General features: G+C 30.9%; 1 protein-coding gene across 3 annotated transcripts in view; it reads right to left on the bottom strand.

Moving 5' to 3' along the window:
* The window catches only part of LOC127284870 (uncharacterized), a 431,539-nt gene that overhangs the window by 198,042 nt on the left and 210,396 nt on the right, over positions 1-23,101 (bottom strand). The gene's annotated exons all lie outside the window — the stretch shown is intronic.

A 23,101-nucleotide genomic window follows, 5' to 3' on the forward strand; every position in this document is an offset into this window, starting at 1 on the left:
AAAAGAAAAATAATTTTATTTTTAAGTCATTTATTTATTTTATAATTTATTCAATTATTTTTTATAATTTACTTAAATAATGAATATTTAGTTTTTGAATTACGCGCCAAAAAATAGTTGAGGACGCCATCGATAGGTGGCGCTACAAACGTTGAAACCCTATCGGAGAGGAATGAGGTAAAGTTTCTCGTGTTATCTGAAAAATATTGTTCTTTGGAAAAATTGAATGTAAAAATTCTAGTTTTTTCAAAGGATGAGTAAATTTTAGCATTACATGAAAAATGCTATTTTTTCAGTGGGATTTTCAACACTTTTAAAATTCAACATTTCTGTTGGCCAAGACTTTGGGGGCGGGGGTAGGGATTTGAATTCAATTCTTGTAAGTAAATCCATCGGAATGATGCGGGAAATCCGCTTCGAGCATTTCTGTCCACCAAAACTTGCTTTCGATTCTATATATGAAAGCAAGTCGAACAGTCCGTAGTAGAGAAACTATGTTGACGTAAGACTTTGGCACTTTGGTCGTTTCCCGCAATGCTGACACATCCGAAAGGGGGCAAAAAAATCTCTCTCTCTCTCTCTCTCTGGCAAAGCAAATACTGGCGTGTGTATTCCACCATCATCGTGTGTAAGATTTTATCAGATTTCCGTTCAATTTTCGTAAATTTAGTATTCCTCCCAAAGTGTAAATTTACCAGTTTAAATAGGAGAAAAAAAATTGTTTTCTACTTTTTAAATAAATATTATTTGAAGTTAAATAATTACAAATATTGAATGACAAAATTTGTCAACTAAATTATTTAGCAAAAATTAAGTGATTAATTATTTTTGACATTTTATTGACAGGTTTTTTGTTTATGCATAATTTTTCATCTGAAAATGATGTGAAATTTATAAGGATTTATATCATCATAGCAGTACAGGAGTTTAAAAAAAAATTGTCTGCTGATTCATTGCCAGGCGAAATCCGATGAATGCCACCTACTGCATTTGAAAATATACACGCTCTCTCTCTCTCTCGCCATTCATTATTTTACCACACGGTGAACAACATTCTCTGTTCATCGTGCGACTAAATTTGTTTACGTAGAAATAGACCCCTGTAAATTACGGCCTTTGTCGATTCAATTTTTTATTGTACACAGCCCAGTGTCATGCTACAAATGAGATTTCAAGTACGTTTTGTGCAAAATTTTCAAACTCTATTATGTTACACATTCATTTCTATCACGAAACTAATTGATTACTCAAAATTCGAAAAAAATTTCGTGATTTGAAAATGAAAAAAAAAAAATTTCCTTACTTAATGACGCCATCGCCAGGCGGCGCTGTTGAAGAAAATTTAATAAGATTTCCTTTTTGTATGGACGATAAATAATTTTGGAAGTAGAAAAAAGAGTAAATCCTTTCTAAGAAAATGGTGCCGAAAATTTAAGGAATGGAGAAAAGGTGCCAGATTCACGGTTAGATTCATTTTCAGTCCTCTTTGCGTTAAACGCAGCGAGAGAATCGCAAAATGACATACCATCGTCGCGGAAGTGGGCGGAAGTCGTAAAACTAGAAATTAACCGTGCGATTCAAAATGCGTTCAAGAAAAGGCGGGAATATGAGAGAGAGAGAGAGAAATATCGCAACTTTTAGGTATTAATTCACAAATGCAATCAAACGAAAGTAAACTCCATTTAGTTTTCAGAAAAAGGAACAACTTTAAACCAAGTATTGCAAAACATAATTAACAAGTGAAAAAGAAAAACGAAACAATTCTAATTTCTGTTGGCGTGGAGAGGGGGAAAGACACTACCTGTCGACGGCGTCCCATAACTAATTTTTCTCGCATCTGGCGCGTAATTTAAATTTCTCCAAAATAGAAATTTAATTATTTTCAAAATTTATAGAAAGGCATATAATTAATAGTTAATTAAGTTTAGTTAATAGTTAATTAATTTTTAATAATTGAAAATAATTAATTTAATAATGCAAAAAATTTTTTTTTCTTTATTCAGAACAGAAATTATTATTATTGAAAAATGGTACAAAATTCTTGCATTGGAAAAGATTTTAAGAAAAAGAAGATTAACGATGAGATTTTGTAAAGCTGTAGAGTACAGTATCTCGATTTAGTAGAAATTAGAACTCTCTCTCTCTCTCTCAACCCATTTCCGTGGCAGGTAACCTTGCATGTAGGCGGTCCCTTGGTCCGTTCGTTTTGAGTTTGACACGAAAATTTATTCGTGCATAACTGATTTGGCATTGGTTCAAGACGTCTACTCCCTTTTCTTCATTTTCGCGACTCTTCTTCGACAATGCTATATACTGATACTATATATATTTTACGATAACAGTTTTTTTTTCTAAAGCCATTGAACTTTCTTCTTCTTCTTCTTTTGAAATTTGGTACCGATTTGTGATGTAAAAAATATTATTTCTAGTTTATTTATTATCTATTAATAATTAAATACAATATTTTTTGCAATTTCGCGCTAAATCGGGTTTAGTTAATGACGCCACCGCTTGGCGGCGTTAAAGTTAAATTCCTTCGAAGACAGTTTAATTAACTAAATGACAGATGAAAATATGGATGTTTTTATGAGTTATTTTGAAAATAGAATTAATAATTGCAGCTTCATCTTTGGTTTGAGAGTTGTTTGAAAATTATTCAAAAGTAATAAATCAAAAGAAATAGGTAAACGTCTTGATGAGATGAATTTTTGTGATCGTTAATAGAAATTGTTGATGGCGTTGAGAAGTGGTTCACACCCAGGATGGCAAAGCTTCAAGAATTCACCCAGAATGTTGACATGTGTATAACCCAAGGCGTGCCAGTGTCAGATTTACATGCACATTGTTCTGTCGCTGACGAGCCAAGCGAGGACAGACTCACTGTTGTCATTTCAAATGCAAACATTAAAGAAGGTCAATAAAGTTCATATCATTATTTTTTTTCCTATTTAATTCATAATTATGTTAATAATTAAAAATCAATTTCCAAAAAAAAAATTGTTCTTTTAATTTGAAATTTCAATTTGATATATTGACTTATAGAAAAAAATTGTTAGAATTTTTTTCAAGTTGGATATGTTAAATGAATTTTGGGTCAAGAGCACTTGGAATGAGGTGGAAACTCTGCTAGGCAAACTACCCGCTCATTAATTTTCGTTTTACCTAAAAGCGATTATGACACTCCACAAAAGACCAAAGAGCTTTTGGAATAACTAAGGTTCCTGAGGTGGAAGGTTTGTTGGCAGTGGCCATGTTTCAATATTAAGAAAGCTTTGCATTATGATTTAAATAAGCACGTGAAACTGTATGATCATGCGCGCACGTTGAAAATTTACAGCCTCATATAAATTATATATGAGAATCGTATACAAAAATGCTTTTTGTAGTTTCTTTTATATTATGTATCATTCAAAGATTTTTCCTTTTTGAAGTTTTAAAATTTTAAATAAAAAAAAATAATTTGAAAATTTACTTTTTCAATTATAATAATAAATATAGTTTATGCAATATTAATAAAAAAAAATTATTATTCTAGTGTAAGTAGTTTCAATAATTCTAATAATTATTCATTTTTATTTTGAATTTCGCGCCATTAAGAATTAGTTAGTGACGCTGTCGACTGGCGGCGCATTACAAATATCATTATGGTCAGTGCTTATTTTCTTTTACTTTTATCTTGTTTGGTTTTATTATTTTATTTTGCAGTTTTTGTTCTGTTGATGAAAGTAAAAAATTTAAACCATAAATAATACAAATTTTCGTAGGAAATGTTACATTGAAATTAATTTACAGAAATTTTAATTTCAGCGCCAAATCTGATTAGTTGATGACGCCTCCGCCATAGGGCTATTTGCCTCTTTTAAAAAACTGATTACCAGGTGGTCCATTTTGTAAATTGAAAATCTTTTCTAAAATTATTATATTTTTAGTATAGGCTATATTGATTCAAATATTTTTAGACTTTCTTTTCAAATCTCCTTCGCCTTAAATCCAATGTATGTGCGCCTGAATGCAACGGGATTCTAAAGCGTCGTTTCAATTCCACTTGATCCATTCGCCAATTGGATATATCGTCTTATCAAAGTCATTCAACTTTGGCCGAAGGTATATATATATATTTATATATTTCGTCGTGGTCAATGTATCGTACAATTTTTAAGAATTTTTTTTTCCTTTTTATCAATCTAAATGAAAAGTTGTAGGATAAAAATGGAGGTTAAAAATGATCGTCTTCGAAATGTCAAGGAGTTGGTCGTTTAAAAAGAAGTCTGTAACAACGGAAGTTTAGCTTGATCGATGATGTGATTGTCACTTCCCCCCTTCTAAACCATCTCTCTCTCTCTCTCTCTCTCTCTTTGCCTTGAATTCTTGCTTCTGGTGCTTTCTCTCTCTCTCTCTGGAAGCTTAACTCTCCATCCCTCCGTCAAGTCACAAGAATAATTCACTCGTGACACGTGCGCCAGACTAAAAATAGTCTTGTCGAGATTACAGTGTACGTCGTAAGGTGTCCAATGCATCAATGCTAAGAATGGAAAAGAAAGTACCAAAAACGTACGAGTTCCATTTTTTTTCACGTTTTTATATCGACTGATGCTTTTAATTAGATCTATTTTTTTAAATTTCTTTACTTTTTTATCTAAATGACTATAATTATAGTTAAGGACGCCACCGCTAGATGGCGAAGCAGTAAATAAGAAAATATTTTTAATTTTCAAATACAAAAAAAAATTTATTTATTGCTTCGCCATCTAGCGGTGGCGTCCTTAACTATTATTATAGTCATTTAAATAATAAAGTAAAGAGTAATCAAAGTAAAATTATAAAAAAATAATAATAGTAAGTAATAATTATAAAAATATGTTTCCTGGATATAGGAAAATAATATTTTTTATGCAATGTAATTAGCGTAAAAGTGTGCCATCTGCCGTAAGCGTCCTTTAACTAATAGAATTAAAAATTCTTTTTCTTTAGATTTCTATAATTTTAAGAGAAAAAGAGAAAGAGAGAGAGAGAGATTTCTCTCTTTATGGCATGTGACGCGAGTGCTTTAAAAGCAGTAATGACAAATATTTTCATAACGTTCCACTCCGCTCTTTCTCGTGTGGCGCGCAATGTTCTTTATGGATGCTAAGCTAAGTGCACACTCATGTGGCATGCCTGTTGTGTGTATACACATAACAGCTCTATATTCTCCAGAGATCGGACACACCCGGTGCGATTTAATTTGAAATTAAGCTTCATGTCTCTGCTTGCGAGGACAGTTTAAAATTAACTTTAGTTTGTTTCCTTCTCAGGCGAGAAATGCGTAATAAACAAAGTCCACCCCTCCCCCACCCCCAACAAAGTTAATACACTAATAATTATTATCCTTAAAATAAAATAAATTTTTTAAAATAAATATTCTTTCTTAATAGAAATTTGTTTTCCATTAATGAATTACGGATTTCCAACAGTTTTCTCAGTTCTCCACTGTCCTCGAGTGATCATGAATCCTAACTTTAAATTAAAACTCACTGCAAAACGACCGTCAAGAGAGAGAGTGAGAGAGAGAGAAAAGACTCGGACTCACTTAATTACGCGCCAAAGAACAAGTCTTGACGTTCCTACAGTGCTTTTTTTTTACTCTCGGCAATTCTCTTTTTTTACCCTCCTTTTTTTAAATTTATAACTCCATCTTCTTTCATTGCAGAGAGTAGTCTTTATTTCCACTTCTTATTCATTCATCCATCAGTCTCTTTCTTTAGCCGAAAAAAAAAAATTCCCCCGTAATTAGGTAGCTATGAAAATCTCACTGCAATTTTCAAAAGCACGAGAGAAATTGTTCAAGGGTTAATTTATTACCGTATTCAACTTTCTCGACGTGCAGCATCACTAATTTTTTTTTTTATCATCGCAATATTTAAATGCCAAAAAAAAATAGTCGAAATTAAAGGCGCTCGCACGCAGAAAACGTACAAGAGTAAGAGAGACAGAAAATTCAAATTTAAATCTACTGACTCTCTGATTGGCTCTCACTGGCTGCCAGAGGTGTGAGTGCGCCCTAAGAAACTAATATTTACATTTTTTTCAAAGCCAAAAATATTAGTAATTTTTAATCTAATTTTTTCTTTCAGTAAGAAAAAAAAATGATGACAATTTTTTTTCACCTTCTATGACCTCATTTTCGCCTTATTTCTGAAAACCCATCTGCTTTAAGCTTCCAAACAGTACTTCGAATGCATTCACGTACTTACCGCCTGACTCCCTACCAAAGACAAATATTGAACTTTATTAAACATTCTCCTGATTATTCAAGGTCACATAATGTCGATAAAGTACACTCAAGTTTACTCTTCACAGAAACATGAAGTGTGTAAAATAGAATTTATTCACAAAAGCACATTCACTTGCATTTATGATTTTAATTTGAAAATATACAAATTATTTTTTAAAACAATTTTTTTTAAAATTTTTTCTATAAAATAAAGCCATCGAAAATTTTCCAATTAAGTCATAGAAAAATAAAAATATATACCTTCTTCTAGCAGGAAAAACAAAAAAAACAGCGCCGCCAAACGGTGGCGTCATTAACTAATCACTTTTAGCGGGGAAATTTAAATTGATTCATTTTCAAAGAACACTGACAACTATAATTTAGTTGAAATTTAAAAAATAACCTACTAAAAAAATTAATATAACATTAACCTAATAACTTAATAAATAAATTAATTAATATCATAAAAAATCAATAAATTAAATAATAAAATAAAATTTTACTCTATTTAATAAAAAATACATCCTTGAGCTTCCGAAAATTTTCCAACTAAGGGATCGTTCACATATTACGTCACGCTATTTTTCATTATTTTTTAACCCCCCCTCCCCCACGTCACACACTATTCTATACATTAGCGCCATTTTTTCTACAGGTCGTCACACATTCAACAGACCCCTCCCCCCCCTAAGCGTGTGACGTAATATGTGAACGATCCCTAATTTAACTTAAAATTGATAATAAAAAAAAATACCTTCTTCTAGTCGGAAAAACGAAAAACAGAGCCGCCAAACGGTGGCGTTCCTAACTGATCCTTTTTGGCGGGAAATTTAAATTGATCCACATTCTCCAAAATGAATATTGACAACTATAATTCGACTACAATTTAATTGACAAATTTAAAATACACATATTATTCTCAATAAAATGAAAAATTAAACTTCATTGTGGTTTTGAAAAGCTTCTCAATTTGAACCACGTGAGTTGAGTTTTAATCAAAAGGGGAGAGAAGGGTGGCTAGGGGAGAATTTGGCCTGAAGATGCAAGGAGGGGGGAAAAAGAGTATTGAGGGGTGAAGGGGGAGGGGGTAGAAAGAAGGAGAGCAAGTAGTGACTACCAGAGGTATTTATATGGAGGCTGGAGTGTCGCCAAAAAGCTAGAAGCGACCCTATCTATCGCCAGAGTGACGCACCGCGAGCAAAAGTAGTATCTCGTTTTTTTTTTTTATCCACTTCTAAAAGAGCCAAGTGCACTCGAGACCGACTAGTGTAGTCTACACCTATGGAGTGAGTGCATATCTCGTATTGGCTTTCGACGACCCCCCCTCCCCCTTCTCCCAAACTCAACTCTATATATCCCTTTCCATCTCACCCCCTCTTCTCACACTCTATTCCAACTACTCTCAATTCCAACCCGCAGCCTATCTTCAACACCCCCCCCCCCTCAACCCCTCTCACTCCCTCTTTCACCCTCACGTTCTCGCCTTTAACCACAATCTGGTTACCCCTTCCATTCTCATTCTTCTTACTCTTATCTGGGATCTTATAAAATATATTTCCGATAAATGGATTTACTTTGAATACGCTGAAATCTATTTTTCTTTTAACTTTTAAAATGAGTTGTGATTCTGCATTTTTTATATAATTACTAATTTTTTTATTGAATATTATTTTTATTTTTTTTTTAGTCGATTTCCAAGTGATATTTAATGTTAAGATAGTTTTTATTTATTTTTATTAATGATTTAATTGGTTTTGATTTTGAATTTCGCGCGATTTAATAATTAGTTAGTGACGCCGTTGTCAGGTGACAGTTGTGTGGCAAAATTGAATTAGTTAACGACGCCATTGGTAGGCGAAACTATTTGGACTTAATTGTAGCCAGTTAAAGATAAAAAATAATTATAAACATAAATTAATAGTGAAAATTAATAAGAAAAATAAATTGACACAAAAAAATATTTAAATATGCTAAAATATATTTTGCTTTTAACTCTAAATTACGTTATGCTACTGCATTTTTTAAATATAATTACAAATTTTTTTTATCCAATATTCGATTTCCAAGTGAAATTTAATGTTAAGATACTTTTCATTTATTTTTATTAATGATTTAATTGATTTTGAATTTCGCGCCATTACGAATTAGTTAGATGACGCTATTGGTAGGTGTGAGTTGCGCGGTAAAATTAAATTAATTGACGACGCCATCACTAGGCGGAGCTGTTTGGACATAATTTTAACCAGTTAAAGACAAAAATAATGTAAACATACATTTAAAATGAAAATTAATTGTGAAAAATAAATACAAAAAATTGTTAAAAAGAAGTTTATTAATAGATGTACAAAAATATTTAATAAACAGATAAATGTTAACAAAAAAAATTAAATCAAAAATGTAAAAAGCAAATAAATAAATAAAAATTCAATTAAAATATAATTAATAAAATTATTATAGGTATCATTTAATTGTTAAAAAAAATTAAAATAATAATTGAATAGAATGCGAAAAACACAAAATATTTCTTTTTTATAACAAAACAAAAATATTTTAAAAATAATAGTTTAAAAAATTACATTGTCTTGTTATATGTAAATGCTTTTGAAGTAAAGTGAAGGCAATTCAATTAAAATCAACATGACAGAATGTCATATTTGACAAGGATAACTAATATTCTTGTAAATTAATTTTAATAGACGATGGAATAACAAATGTAATGATATTCAGAGTTGTGAAAATAGGGTGAAAATGAATTTAGAGGGGATCTTTTAACGAACGAGAAATATGACATAACTAACTGCGTGTTACATGAAAGAACACTAACGAATTCCTCGACTATGAGAAGCAAGAGATATATAGAAAAAGAGAGAGAGAGAGAGAGAGAGAGAGAAATATATTGAGTCTTTCAAAATCTGTTACAATTTTGACGAGACGTGAACAGCTGTCGCATGCCCCAAATGAAGAATGTCGAAAGCACCGTCATTTCGACTACAAGTCGATCATGAAAAACTTGTCGAAATTGTATTTAAAATGCCTTATGACTAACAGTCATAGAAAACATAAATTTAGAAGTTATATAAATATTTATTTTTCAAAAGAAATGAAATTTTATTTTCATTCTAAATATTTTTTCATAAAATAAGATTTATATTCTTTTTCAATTTATTAGTATTTGTGTTATTTTTTTGTTTTATTATTATTTTGATTAATTCACGCTGTGTTTATTTTAAACAAAATTTTAACACTTATGTTTCAAATTTCGCGGCAAAAAAGAATTTTTAGTAAGAGACGCCATCACAAGAGAGCGCTGCTAGTCGATAATTTTTCATTAAGATTACTACGCCATCTGCTGATAGCGTCATTAACTAATACAATTTGGCGGGAAACTTCAAATATAAAAAATATTAAAAAAAAAAAATTTATATACTACAAATTTTTTAACATTTATCTAATAAGATTCTTTTAAAAAAAATGTAACAGAAATATATTTCCCGTGATATGTATTTGTGGAAAAAGATGGAATATATATACATATATTCTCGAGCCTTATTGGAATAAAAGAATATCAAATAAACGTGATTTCAGGACATGAATCCTTGAGCGAGGCTTAGCCTACTTCCTGCGTGAAAGTGTATTTTCCAGCTAGCAATTTAATTTCCCCCCGGCAACCGTCTCAAGTTTCAGAGTGACATTTTCGAGGAGCCTAACTTTCGCAAGTGGAATCTCGCGCGCTATAGAATATTCGTAACATACATTATGCATATATTGCATGTCAACGGGAGCAGACAGACATTTTTCCCCAATAGCAGACGGGAAACGAAAAAAAAAACTCGTGTATTTTATGAAAAAAAAAACCCCTCGTAGGGATTTGCAAAGACTTTTACCTTCATTTTCTGAATTTAGACTCTACTTTCATTTAATAAAAGAATTCAATTTAAGACAACATTATCGTACATTATTTGAAGTGAATATAAAAGAAAGAAAAATGAAACGATTTATTCGTTGAATATTAAAAAAAAAAAAATTCAATCTATCAGTAATTTTACAGAACAGCGCCGTGCAGCGATGGCGTTCTCAACTAATTGCATTTGGCGGGAAATTTGAATATGTAAAAGAAAAATAAAATTCCTGATGTTTAGTTAAGTAAATACTATATTGTTAGTCTGATTGTTAGTAATTTAATTTATTTTATAACTAATTAATAATTTATTATTATATTTGTTTAGTAGTATATGAAAAAAGTAAATATGTAAAAGAAAACAGTTTTAATTGAAATAACAAAAAAAAAAAATTCACACTTTGGAAGTTAAAAATTATCCAACAGCGCCACTCGGTGATGGCGTCCTCAACTAATTACACTGGCGGGAAATTTAAATACAAAAAAGACAATTACCATTTTTAAATGCAATTCACTTAAGTAAATATAAACTAAAATTTTATTTTGCATTTTATTTAAAGAAGAAGAGAAAAAGGGAAAAATTTTCATGAAGAAGGATAGTTGATGCAGAAGCGTGCAAAATTACGTCTCGTTAGAAGCAGATTGACCCAATTACGAAAGGAACCGTCTGCCGTATAATTCTCGTCTCCAAGATTGTTGCCGGCTGTTGTCTCACTATATATGTATATACAAACGAAACTCTTCATCGTTATACTCCTTCTTTATATTTATTTTTTCATGGAAGGTCGCCAATTGGAAAATAATAACTTTAACGTAGAATTAATAAAAAAAAAAAAAAAAAAAAATTCAGGTCTTTCGCTTAACCTTATTCTTTTGTAAATTGATTATATGTAGTATGTAAATTTTGTTTCCCCTATTTGTTTTTTTTTAAGTCGTATTTCATTTCATCGCAGCGCAATGAATTTATGTATTTTTCTTTCCATCATTAGTGACGGTATTAATTATTGAGCTGGATTTTTTTTTTTTTTTTAATTAATTAAATTTCCCGCTCAAAAAGAAAAAGTTTGAAAATTCATCACGTGATACTATTTAAATTCAACTATTTTGAAAAAAAAAATTCTTTACCTTAATATAAATCTCCAATTTTTTGTCATGTTGTTCTTGAAATTGTATCACAAAAATGGAAAATATATTATTTTTTTTTGAATTTGAATAAATATGTCTTTTTTTAGAATTAATTTATCTTTTAGACGAGAGCTTTGACCGGAAATGAAAATTGACTATTATTCATTTTTGAATTTTACGTCAGAGGTAAAAAAAAAAAAACTTGACGTATTTTTGACGCACACACTCGTGAGATAAGACGAAAACAAACTGACGTCTTTGAAAAACTTTGGATCTCTCTCTTATGCTCATTTAAAACGATATCTACTGCTTGCGACGTCGCGATGCTTGGCGTCGAGCCGCCCACCACCTGTAGTGACTCTCCTTTCTCTCACTCTCTTTTTTTTTTATTTTTCTCCCCTACTTTTCATTTGTCTTTTTTTTTTGCCTTATTTATTTCCTCATATCTTTATTTTTATATTTTGACTTCTCTTTAATATTGCGTCTTTAAAATTGTCTTCCATTCTTCGACGATTCAAAACTAAAGTTTCTTTTAAAATATTAGAAAGGTAGGAAAAAGTTACAATTCAGAACATTTAAATTATTTTAAATGAAAAAAAAATTAATGTTTACGTTTTCTACTAGTGTTAGAAAGTAGAGCGCCGCCAATCGGTGGCGTCATTAACTAAATTATTTGGCGGGAAATTTAAATTTCGTTTTTCTTATTAATTTAAATTGCTTCGTTTTATTGAACAAAAAGAATTAATATCTTAAATATATATAAAAACAATAAACACTAGTATAGAGAAAAAAAGGTATATATAGATTTAGAAAAAATTGAAAACAAAGGTTTGCCAAAAAAAAGTTTAAGTCGAGACCACAGTCACGTTTCTTCTTTCATGTCCTGAGTGACGTTTCATGGAAACCAACGAGGTTACGTTTCAATTCTTTTTGGTCTGCTGAGTGCTTGGAACGCATCCAGAGAATAGAATACAAACGATTGAGTGTAATTGATTGAAAATGTCAAAATTAAAACATCACTATATACAATGACGGAAATATATTTAAATTAAATTTTTGACAATTTAATTAATTACATAATTAATTATTATTAATTAATTAAATAATTGAAATTAATCAATAAATTTTAATTTTTTTTTTTAAATTTCATGAGCAAAAAGAAAAAAAATAGACTTTAAAAGAATTTGCAAAGAGTTTATGTAACGTTTTAAGTAAATATTAGATTTATTCAACTTCTAAAAGCCAAAGAGATTATTATTGAGTATGACTAGAACGCGGAGTAAGTTATGAAGTTAAAACAAAACGTCACGCGGGCATTGTGTGTTTAGTATAAACCGCGTTGAATTTCTGGCAATCTCCCAGGAAAATAGTATATTTCGTCGTTTACACGTTATTGCTTATATAGTTAGTTGACTTTCATTCATTATGGCTCATTTGCAGAAAACCACGTGCCTTGGAATGTTACATTTGTTTGATATTATCGTCAACATATTATAATTCACATTCAAATATACAAAATATAATTCAATAGCCCTTTGACGATTTTCACATTGTAATATATATATATAAAATATGTTCTGCTTTTGAATACACACTTTATTTCCCTTCATATATAGTACATATGGCAAGGATCAATTATCCTCTTCTTCTTCATTCTCAAAAACAATCTAATTTAGTCATAAGTCACTTGATTGTATTCCCCTTTCGCAACAAATTATTCTCTGTCACTTCACCCTCCACTATACATTCATTAGAGAACTCATTTCTGTAATGAGATAAACTTTTATGATAAATATTTTTACAGTAATATAAAATAAAATCCCCCTTTTCTGTTTTCTTACTGTACTATATATATATTTTTTTGTAAAAATATACATTTTTCCAATACTTTATTAACAGTTGATTGTTTTAAATTTTGAATTTCGCGCCATTTTTTAGTTAATGACGCCGTCGACAGGTGGCGTTGTTAACGAATAACATTAACACAGTGAAATCATAAAAAATAGATACACAAATAGTAGATTAATATTATCAATTAAAAAATATTCAATTTTTTATTTTCAATTGACTCAAATAATAATTTTTTTGATAAAAAAAAATATTTATTTGATAATAGTCAAATAACCGATTATTTGAATCAAATTTATTTTCAGTGTATACTAATTTATATTAATAATAGTAAACGCAACGTTGAAACTTAAATACAATTTTTATTTTAATTTATAATAGTAAAATAATAATGAATAAAAAAACTATTAATTGAGTTAGTTACTGACGCCTTCGACAGGTGGCGTTGCTAGTGAATAACGTTAACATAGTGAAGAAAATTTATTAATCATTACATTTTTTAAACAAAATAAACCTTTATGATAAAACTTTTTACAGTAATATAAAATAAAATTCTTCTCTGTAATACTCCAATAATCAATTTTTTTTTTGTAAAAATAAATTTTTCCTATATTTATTAATAGTTGACTGCTTTAAATTTTGAATTTCGCGCCATTCTTGGTTAGTTGATGACGCCGTCGACAGGTGGCGCTGTTAATAAATAACGTCCGCTATTAACCTGGTTATAATTACTGACGCCTTCGACAGGAGGCGCCAGGTAAAGTTTTTGTTATTATTGAAAAATGAAAGTGTAATAATTATTCATTATTATTAAATTATAGATAAAAAAAACAAAGAAATTACACTTGCTATAAAAAAAAATTCAACATCAGTACATAAATGTCATCGATTTATGGGTTTAGTAAATAAAATGCTTAAGAGTACAAAATAAAATTGTTATTTTCAGTTATACAGTTAGAATTGGAAAAGTTTCAATTGCTTTTGTCTCAATAAGATTGAAAAATCTCGTTTTAGTATTAATTTTATTGGCTTTTTCTTTTATTCTATCCTTATTGTGTATTATGGGAAGGTAATTTTTTACGTAACGTTTTATTTATTTTTTTTTTTTTTTATAAGAAACTGTGTATTCGTATATAGAAACCGATTACGGAAGCGGATATTGGTTAAAGCAAAAATAACTGACATATCGTTGCCGGAATGATGTTGCTGTAGTGTAAGCGGCGCCGCATCAGGGAGGTCGAAACTTTCGTTTTTTTGATGGACATGTCTGTTATTACTGTTTCTCTCTATTTTCCCACTTTTACTCATCGCCCTCTGCATCCCCTCGTCATTAGGAGTTATACTTGTAGGAGAAAAAAAATTTGAAGTAAAAGAAAAAAAATCCAAGAGATTAGAGAGTATATATATAAATCTATTTAAAATTTTTCTAAAATTGTATATTTAATTTAATGTCTACTGCATTGAATGGTAATTATTATTATAAAATTTTCTTTGAAAAAATAAACTATTATTATTATAAATGATATAGAGAATTATATAGAACTTGCCCTTTTAAATAAATAAAATTCCACATCAGCGCCACCTGTCGTTGGCGTCCCTTAACTAATCATATTTGGCGCGTAATTTTTTAATTTCAAAATTGTCAAAAACGAAACATTTGACCTATTTAATACCTGTATAGTTAAATTTTACTAAAATATTAATTAAAAAAATTTTTTTGATTTCTTATTCAACAGAGAGAAAACTCAAAAAAAATTTCTCTACCTCCAAATAAATTAAAGAAACTTTGCATAGTTTAAAAAAAAACACTTTTGCAATATTTTGCGGTTAAAGGATCAGAAAATCTTCCGTCGAGATATTAATTAGTGGCAGAGAGGCTGATTAATGTCGTTGACATTGATAAATGAATCTAGTGTAGTTTGGTAATTCCCATTATATGACTGATTTTTATTTTTTCCATTACTCATTAATATTCCAACCGACACGAGGTTGAAATTTAATTTCATTATTTTACCTCGTTCAATAAAATATTTTCTCTTTTCCTCTTTTTTTTTTTTGTCCATTCCCATCATTTACAATTAAAATCGCCTCGAGTCCTAAATATAATATTAATATTTCACAAAATCGTCATTTAAAATACATTTCTCAAAATATACATTAAAATCTCGACAATTGAAATATTAAATAAATATTTTTTATATAAAATAATGATATATAAAATTGTCTGTAATAATTTTTTTTTTTTAATAAAAATTAAAGTATATATAATAAAAATAATAAAGTTAAAAACAAATTATTTTTAATTAATTAAAAATGTATGCGTCCTTGCGGTGCAGTGGAAAATTTTTCATAAAACAAAAGAATGAAAAAAAAATTATTTCACGTCGGAAAGTGTGAGAACAAAAAAAAAAAAAAAATAGAAGCGAAATTCTTTTCTGCAAGTGGGAAATAAATGTTTCTATTTTGAGCGCGCCCAGTGAAACAGCGGTAGAGAAATTGCGTGACTAACAAAACGGTTCTAGGTCGTCGGGTCGTCTCGTTCCTTTTTTTTTACCATTCTGGGACCACCGGAAGTTATATGAGCGAATCTCTGTCTCATCGAGTTAGTTTAACAGGGCGCTTGGAGCTTCAACACAACTCGAAACTTTAACGTCATATGTCACCAACACACTCATATATATATATATATATTTAGACAGCGTTGATTCCAATAAGGCATGTCATCATCCTAGTATCACTGTCTCTCCTTATTCTCATAACGTGCTTAAAACATGTTTTCTTCATCACATAAAATAGTAATAATTTTTTAGATGAATTTCCGAACTAAAGATATTAAGAATTTGAAAAAAATAAACGCTATAGATTGGTTATCTTTATCTATCGAACTTTAGATAAATTTTCTTGGGTGAATTTCTGAGCTAATCAAACTAACAATTTGTTTATTTACTTCAAAAGTAAATTTCGGTAGGATATTTTTACGTACCGAACCTAAGATAAGTTTTCTTAGGTGAATATTTGAGCTAATGTAAACTAGAGATTGATTATTTATTTCAAAAATAAGGTAAATAATCTTTATCTATCGAATCTTAGATAACTTTTCTTGAGTGAATTTCTGAGCTAATCAAAAATGTTGTTTAATTAAAAGTAAGTTATAGGTATATTTTAACCTACCGAAATCTAAGGTAAATTTTCTTGGTTGAACTTCTGAGCTAATATAACTAAGAATTAAAAAAAAATAAACATGATTAAAATATTGAACATTCATTATAGTCATTACAGCTAATAATTTACGATCAAATTTTAGTTACTACAGCTAAATTATTAGATCTCCCTACTAGCAACTATTATATCTGCCATATAGCTAACAGCATCCAACTAACAGTTATCAAAAATAGCTAATAAAATTACTATCCATATAATAGCAATTAAAATTACCTAAAATAGCTAATAGTTAACAATATCAGCTAACTTTTTTTCTCTCCATGTATTCTAAAATATCCCCTACTCAAAAGAAACAAAGTTTCTAATATGTAAAATAAATAATTCCCTCTCTTCACCAAAATCCATTCCATTAACTCAAATCCTTCTCCTCTCTCACTGTAAATAAAATAACATCACTAAATCACCGAAATGGTATTAATAAATAAGTAAATTATTGATATGTTTAATTTCACTATTGAGACACGCAATAACACTTGGAGAATCAATCGGTTAACAGAAGAGGGAAAAGCCTCAGGGGAATAGAATTTAAGCGCGCGGCATCTCGCGCCAACTTGGTTAAATTAATGTCCACGTCCCCTCCTCCCACACAACTACTACTCTTTCTCGCAGTAACTTATCTTTCCTCTCCCTCACACCCTCAACCTCTGTGCACGATCATCGTCTTTGACGAATAGCCGACTATTTTGCGAAAAAGCGGAGGTCGTTTTTAAAGAGATGAGAGATAAACATGATGTAAGAGGAAAAATTAGAAATGTTCATTTTTTTTTTTTTTCAAAATTCTAGGGGAAAAAAAAATTAATCTTCACCGATATAAGAGAAAAAGATTTTGTTAAGAGGATTATTTTTTCTTTGTCCTTTTAATATTAGTTTTTTTTCCCAAATGATAAAAACAAATATTTCTGATGGTAACGGACAAAGAAAACACAAATTTTGATGCTCATTTTACCCGCTTATCTCAACGTAATGATAAACTCTCGGGACAATTTGCAAGAATTCCAAAAGGAAATACTATATTTAAAGCATAAGTGATAAATTTCTGAACTAATTGATAAATTAAATTATTTTTTTCTAGTACCAGTTATATAAATAAATGTAATTAACCAAAATATTTGGAAAGTTCTCAAAAAAAATTTCTTTTCCACCACAAATTAAATCAGAAATGATTAATTAGACCCCGTGCTGTAACATCCAGAGACCAATAATTCGTAATCGCGGTAACGTCACCCGGGGAGCAATTCATGAAAATCAACTTCATCCCTAATGTATATAATGGCATAGTATGTGACGTTAGTGTGCGATTAGGTTATTAGGCGCGCGATAGTGGCGCACGACTAGATTCGGTCTAATAAAAGAAGGTTAGTGGTACTTTGGGTATAGCTTTAAATGCTTTCACGACAGTGTAAAGTGAATTAGGTATTCCTCTTCTCTCCAGTGTGGGCATTCAGCCAAAGAATTTAAACACGTTACGGAGATATTGCAATATAACCACTACCCTTTAAAAAAAAAAGAAAAAAAAATCCCTCACGAAAGGGAAAATATAAAGTCACGATTCACACCTCGAGGAAATAAAAGTAAATGAGCCCTGAACCCTTTGGGAAGGGGTCACACGCGAAACTCCCATGCGACATGTAACAAAACGTCCCTGCGGTTACGATTAGCTATTGGCGTAATTACCCGCTCGTTAATTAACACGCGATCCAGCGCCAGCTGTGGAATACGAGCCGCCACGAATTCTCGTTTCATCCCTACTCCTCCTTTTCGACAAGGAAAAAATAATAAATTGTTTCGAAATTCATTTTTATTAACCCTACAATTTTTTTTACATGATTTATCATTAAATTATATTTATTTTGTGATTTATTTCGATTTGTTTTGATTTTATTACGTTACGTTTTAGATAGAGTCGCAACGCCTCCTGTCGGTGGCGTCCTCAACTATCTTAAGCTTCATAACAAAACCTTTTGTTTCAAATTAAATTTCATTTAGATATGAATAGTTTATTGATAACTGAAAAAAAACTGCCGTTACTATTTGCCAAATAGAAGTTCTAGTTCCTGACGCTACCGCCAGGTGGCGTCTTTTTATAAGCACAGTGCCACTGTCGGTGGCGTCCTTAACTATCTAATCTTCAAAGCAGGTCCTGTCCTTACGATTTCCCAAAAAGAAGTGCTTGTGCAGGACCCTACCGCCAGATGGTTTTTGTTAGTAACCACAAAGCCTCCTGTCGGTGGCGTCCTCAACTATTTGAAAGAATTACCGAAAGAAAGTTCTGTCTTACTAATTCAAAAAAAAAATTCTTGTTCATGACCCTCAAACCAGGTGGCATTCTTGCGGTAAGCACAACGCCTCCTGTCGGTGGCGTCCTGAACTATCTCAATCTTTATAACAGAACCTTTTCTTTAAATTTGAACTTTTTTTTAAATACGAATAGTATATTAGTAACTAATTCAAAAATGAAAAAAGTTGCCGTTACTATTTTTCAAAAAAAAAAAAATAATGTTTTAGTTCATGACGCTATAGCTAGGTGGCTTGTTCATAGTAAGCACAACGCCTCCTGCCGATGGCGCCTTTAACTATCTAATCTTCGAAAAAGGTCCTATCTTTACTATTTTTCAAAAAGAAAACGTTGTTCATGACGCTATCGACGCATGTGGTTTTTTTAGTAACCACAACGCCTCCTGTCGATGGCGTCCTTAACTATCTTAATCTTCATAAAATAAACTTTTGTTTTAAATTGAACTTCATGCGATTAGTTTATTGATAACTGAAAAAAGAGCTACTGTTACTATTTCTTAGAAACAGTATTTGTTCATAACGCTACCGCTAGGGGCTTTTTTTGTTATCACAACGCCCTCTATCGGTAGCGTTCTTAAATATCTAAAATTCGAAATAGGTCCTATAGTTATTATTTCTTAAAAAGAAGTCCTTGTTCTTGACGCTACCGCCAGGTAGTTTTTTTTTAACCACAAAGCCTCCTGTCGGTGGCGTTCTCAACTATTTTAATTTTCAAAGCTGAATCTTTGATTTAAACTTAAACTTTCTTCAGATACTTAAAGTTTATTAGTAACTGAATCAAAAAAAGAGCTATCGTAACTATTTTCAAAAAAAATAGTTCTAGTTCATTACGCTATAACCAGGTGGCGTCTTTCTAGTAAATAACGCCTCCTGTCGGTGGCGTCCTCAACTATCTCAATCTTTATAACAAAACTTTTTTTTAAATTTGACGTTTTTTTAAATACTAATAGTTTATTAGTAACTGAATCAAAAAAAGAGCTGTCGTTACTATTTTTCAAAAAAAAAAAATCTAGTCCATGACGCTGTAGCAAGGTGGCGTTCTTGCAGTAAGCACAACGCCTCCTACCGGTGGCGTCCTCAACTTTCGAAGACCCTTTCTTCTTTTTATTCAAAAATTAAGTATTATATCTAAATCTCCATCATCATTCTAACATTAGGTGATGTTTTAGAATCAACAATAATAAAGTTTTCCTCTTGATAAAACAGTTTCGCCATACATATCCCTAATGACTTTGGTCCTTCCTCAACTCCATAGATGTCGTCACCAAAACTTACTTCACTATTCTCCAGGAAAGTACACACGAACTAGAATCAAGTCTCCATAATGACGAATCCTGTGTTCAAAATTACTAAAACGATTCACGTTCGACAAGTTGGTGGACCTTGCACAGTAGATAAGTGTGTTGAATATATGCAGCGCGATAGTTTCCAACACAAGACTATATATATACATATACATTGACACAAAAGCGGACGTGCAAATCCGTTGCACATAGATCAGCATGGAGAACGATACCAAGCGGATCGTAATACCTAACTTGAACGGAATAGGGAATGGGAGTCCATGGGTATGGGACAGTAATGGACAAGTTGCGCTATTGTGTAAAGTTTCGTTGAATCAGTACATGCTGGGGGATCAGAACAGAGGGGGGAGGAGGGGAGGAAACGTACTATAGAAGACCAGGGGAGATGAGATGGAAAGGATCAAGGGGGGGAGGGAAAGTAGCAACGCGACCGGAAACGGAAGCTCGTGCAGGCGCCACCGGAAGTGACCTCGTAATTCTCCCTTCCCATCCTCGTCCATCCAACCCATCACGCCCTGAATTATAGGCCGCTTCTAAACCTTTTGTTCACGCTTTTCCTGCCCGTGGATTTCAGTCCCTATTTTCCGTCGCTTTGTTTCTATATATACATTGCTTTTATCTATTTCGCATGTGAAATAAAAAGTAATGGCATTTTTTTTATTTTTGTATACGAGGAATATAAATTGTACCATTCTAGTTGAGGACGCCACCGCTAGGCGTCTGCCATCTGGCGGTGGCGTCTTTAATTATTTTTGTCAATGCAGGGCAAAAGAATTTCTAAACGAGTTAATATTGGGAAATGTGTAAAGGGGAAATTAATTTTCATTAATTACTTTGACCAAGTTTGCTGAAAGGATTTTATAGAATCGAATGTTTGACTTGCCCCAACTCTAGACAAAGATGGAATCTCTATGTGTACATTTGTTATATATGTCGCCCACTGAATGAGTAGGTAAGTGAATGCAAACGATGTAGGGTAGGATAGGCAGTAGGAAGAGAAATGAAAAGGGGGGTTTTGAAATTGGGAAGAAGGGTAGAAGGTACGTGGTGAGAGCTAAATGTTGGCAATTCGGAACACTCTGTCCCTGATTGCATTTAATTACATATGCCCAGCTTGCGCCAAACCTGCAGTTGTTACATTGCTGCTGATGTTCAAATAAACTTCCAATTTCTATGAAGCTCTCTCATTTGTGTGATAACAAGAACTTTGTCATCTTGTTCAGTTTTTTGTTCCATCTCTTAAATGGAAAATATCGATTTCTCACATTGATCAACAAAAACATAAAAAAATTTTTCTTTTCTTGATAATCATCTTGTATTGAATTTTATCTCCCATCTTTTCAATTTTTGCTTCCCTTTAAAAATTCTGAGGGATTTAATTTTCTCTACCTCGAAGGAAAACGATCTCATAAATATTTCAAAAGTCCATGATAAAAAGGGCACAACTAAGCTTTCCTCCCCCCCTCTCTCTCTCTCTTACTTTAAAGAAGGCACTTGACTAAAATCTTCTTAAAATGAATGAAATATTATTACCCTGCGCATATATAAGAGGAGAGAAGCTTCCAAAAGACGAAAAATCGAAGAAGATTAAAATGAAGTGCTTTACCTTGTTAAAACCATTGAGTATGACCATTTTTTTTCCTGTTAAAAAAAAATTATATATTTTATGTACGTAAAATAAGGAATACTTAAGTCAAGATTTCCTAAAGGTTATGATAAAGCACAAAGAAAAAACTATGGCGTGAAAAAGAGTTGATAATTTTTTTCCCTTCCATCTATAATTGGGAAGAAATGAAGATTAAAAAGTTCGATTCCCTAATAATAATTAGAGAAAGACAAAGCAACGAGACAAGTGAAAAGCTTTTTTTTTCATTTGTCGAAGAATATACAATATAGTGGCAAAAAGTTAAGGGAAGACTTGCTCTGTCTTTATACGGGTTTCTTGATGAAAGAAAAGAAAGAATACAAAAAAAAGGCAAAAAAAAGCGTTTTCAAATAGAGCGCCACTAGTTTGTGAGGTAAATTGGCAATTTAACAAATTTGCAAACTTCTACAACGAACAAACTTCCAAGTTACTGAATTCCATTAGGCATATATATATATATATATATATATATATATATGAAACAGTAGCTAAAACTTATTCAAAAAAAAAAACATTAATAAAGTGTCATTATTTCAAATTCAAAATTTTTGAAAAAATTAACTTTTTTTAGGAGAATAAGAAAAGCTGATTGTAGAAAAAAAAATGAAAGATGAGGGAAAATAACTATTTTTTTCATCAATAAAATAATTTTAACATGACGAGTAAAACATAATTCAAACCTGTGCAACAGGGGAGAGAAATATTTGTTATCCAGAAGCTTAAATTTAATTACAGAGCATGTCAATCGTGAATTGTAAGCGTTGCTACCGCCTCACACGTACGTGGTCTAATTTTCTTAGTTTCTATCCTTCAAAAGCCGATAAGCACCCTACAATTTATTTTTCCTGTCAAATTAAAAATAATTGGAAAAGCGAGGAGAAAAATATTTTTGATAAAATTTTCATTCTATTTTAACGCCTAATTTCGAGTAGTTTATGACGCCATCGCTACGTGGCGCTGCATCTTTCGAGAAAATTCAAATTTTCCTTTTAACATCATTTGGTTAAAAAATTATTTTTTAAACTAATTATAAATAAAAGAATTGTAAATAGAAACTTTTTGTTATTTTGAATAGTTCTGGACGCCACCGCTTCGTGGCGCTGCATTTTTCGAGTTTCAAATTTTCTTTTTAACGTTTTTTAAATTAATTAAGAAATCAATTGCATAGAACATATTTAATTCCCAAAAAGAAGAATTGTAAATTAAAATATTTTATTGTTTTCAATTAAACTGTCAATTTTAATAGTTCAGGACGCCACCGCTACGTGGCACTACTTCTGTGGGAAAATTACAAATTATCTTTCTTTTTCCACGGCAATAACAAAAATTACTTTTACCTACAAAGAGTAAACCAAAAAGTAAACTATTAAATATATTTTTTTTTACACAAAAATTACAATTTTTAATAGTTAAAGACGCCATCGCTAAGTGGCGCTGAATTTTTTGAGTTTCAAATTTTTTATTAACTTCTTTGATAATTAGTTAAGAAGAAATTACTTTTTAAAATAATT

This window comes from Leptopilina boulardi, unplaced genomic scaffold (assembly GCF_019393585.1).
Source record: "Leptopilina boulardi isolate dan_hultmark-lab unplaced genomic scaffold, ZJU_Lbou_2.1 LbouV2_327, whole genome shotgun sequence".
NCBI lineage: Eukaryota > Metazoa > Arthropoda > Insecta > Hymenoptera > Figitidae > Leptopilina > Leptopilina boulardi.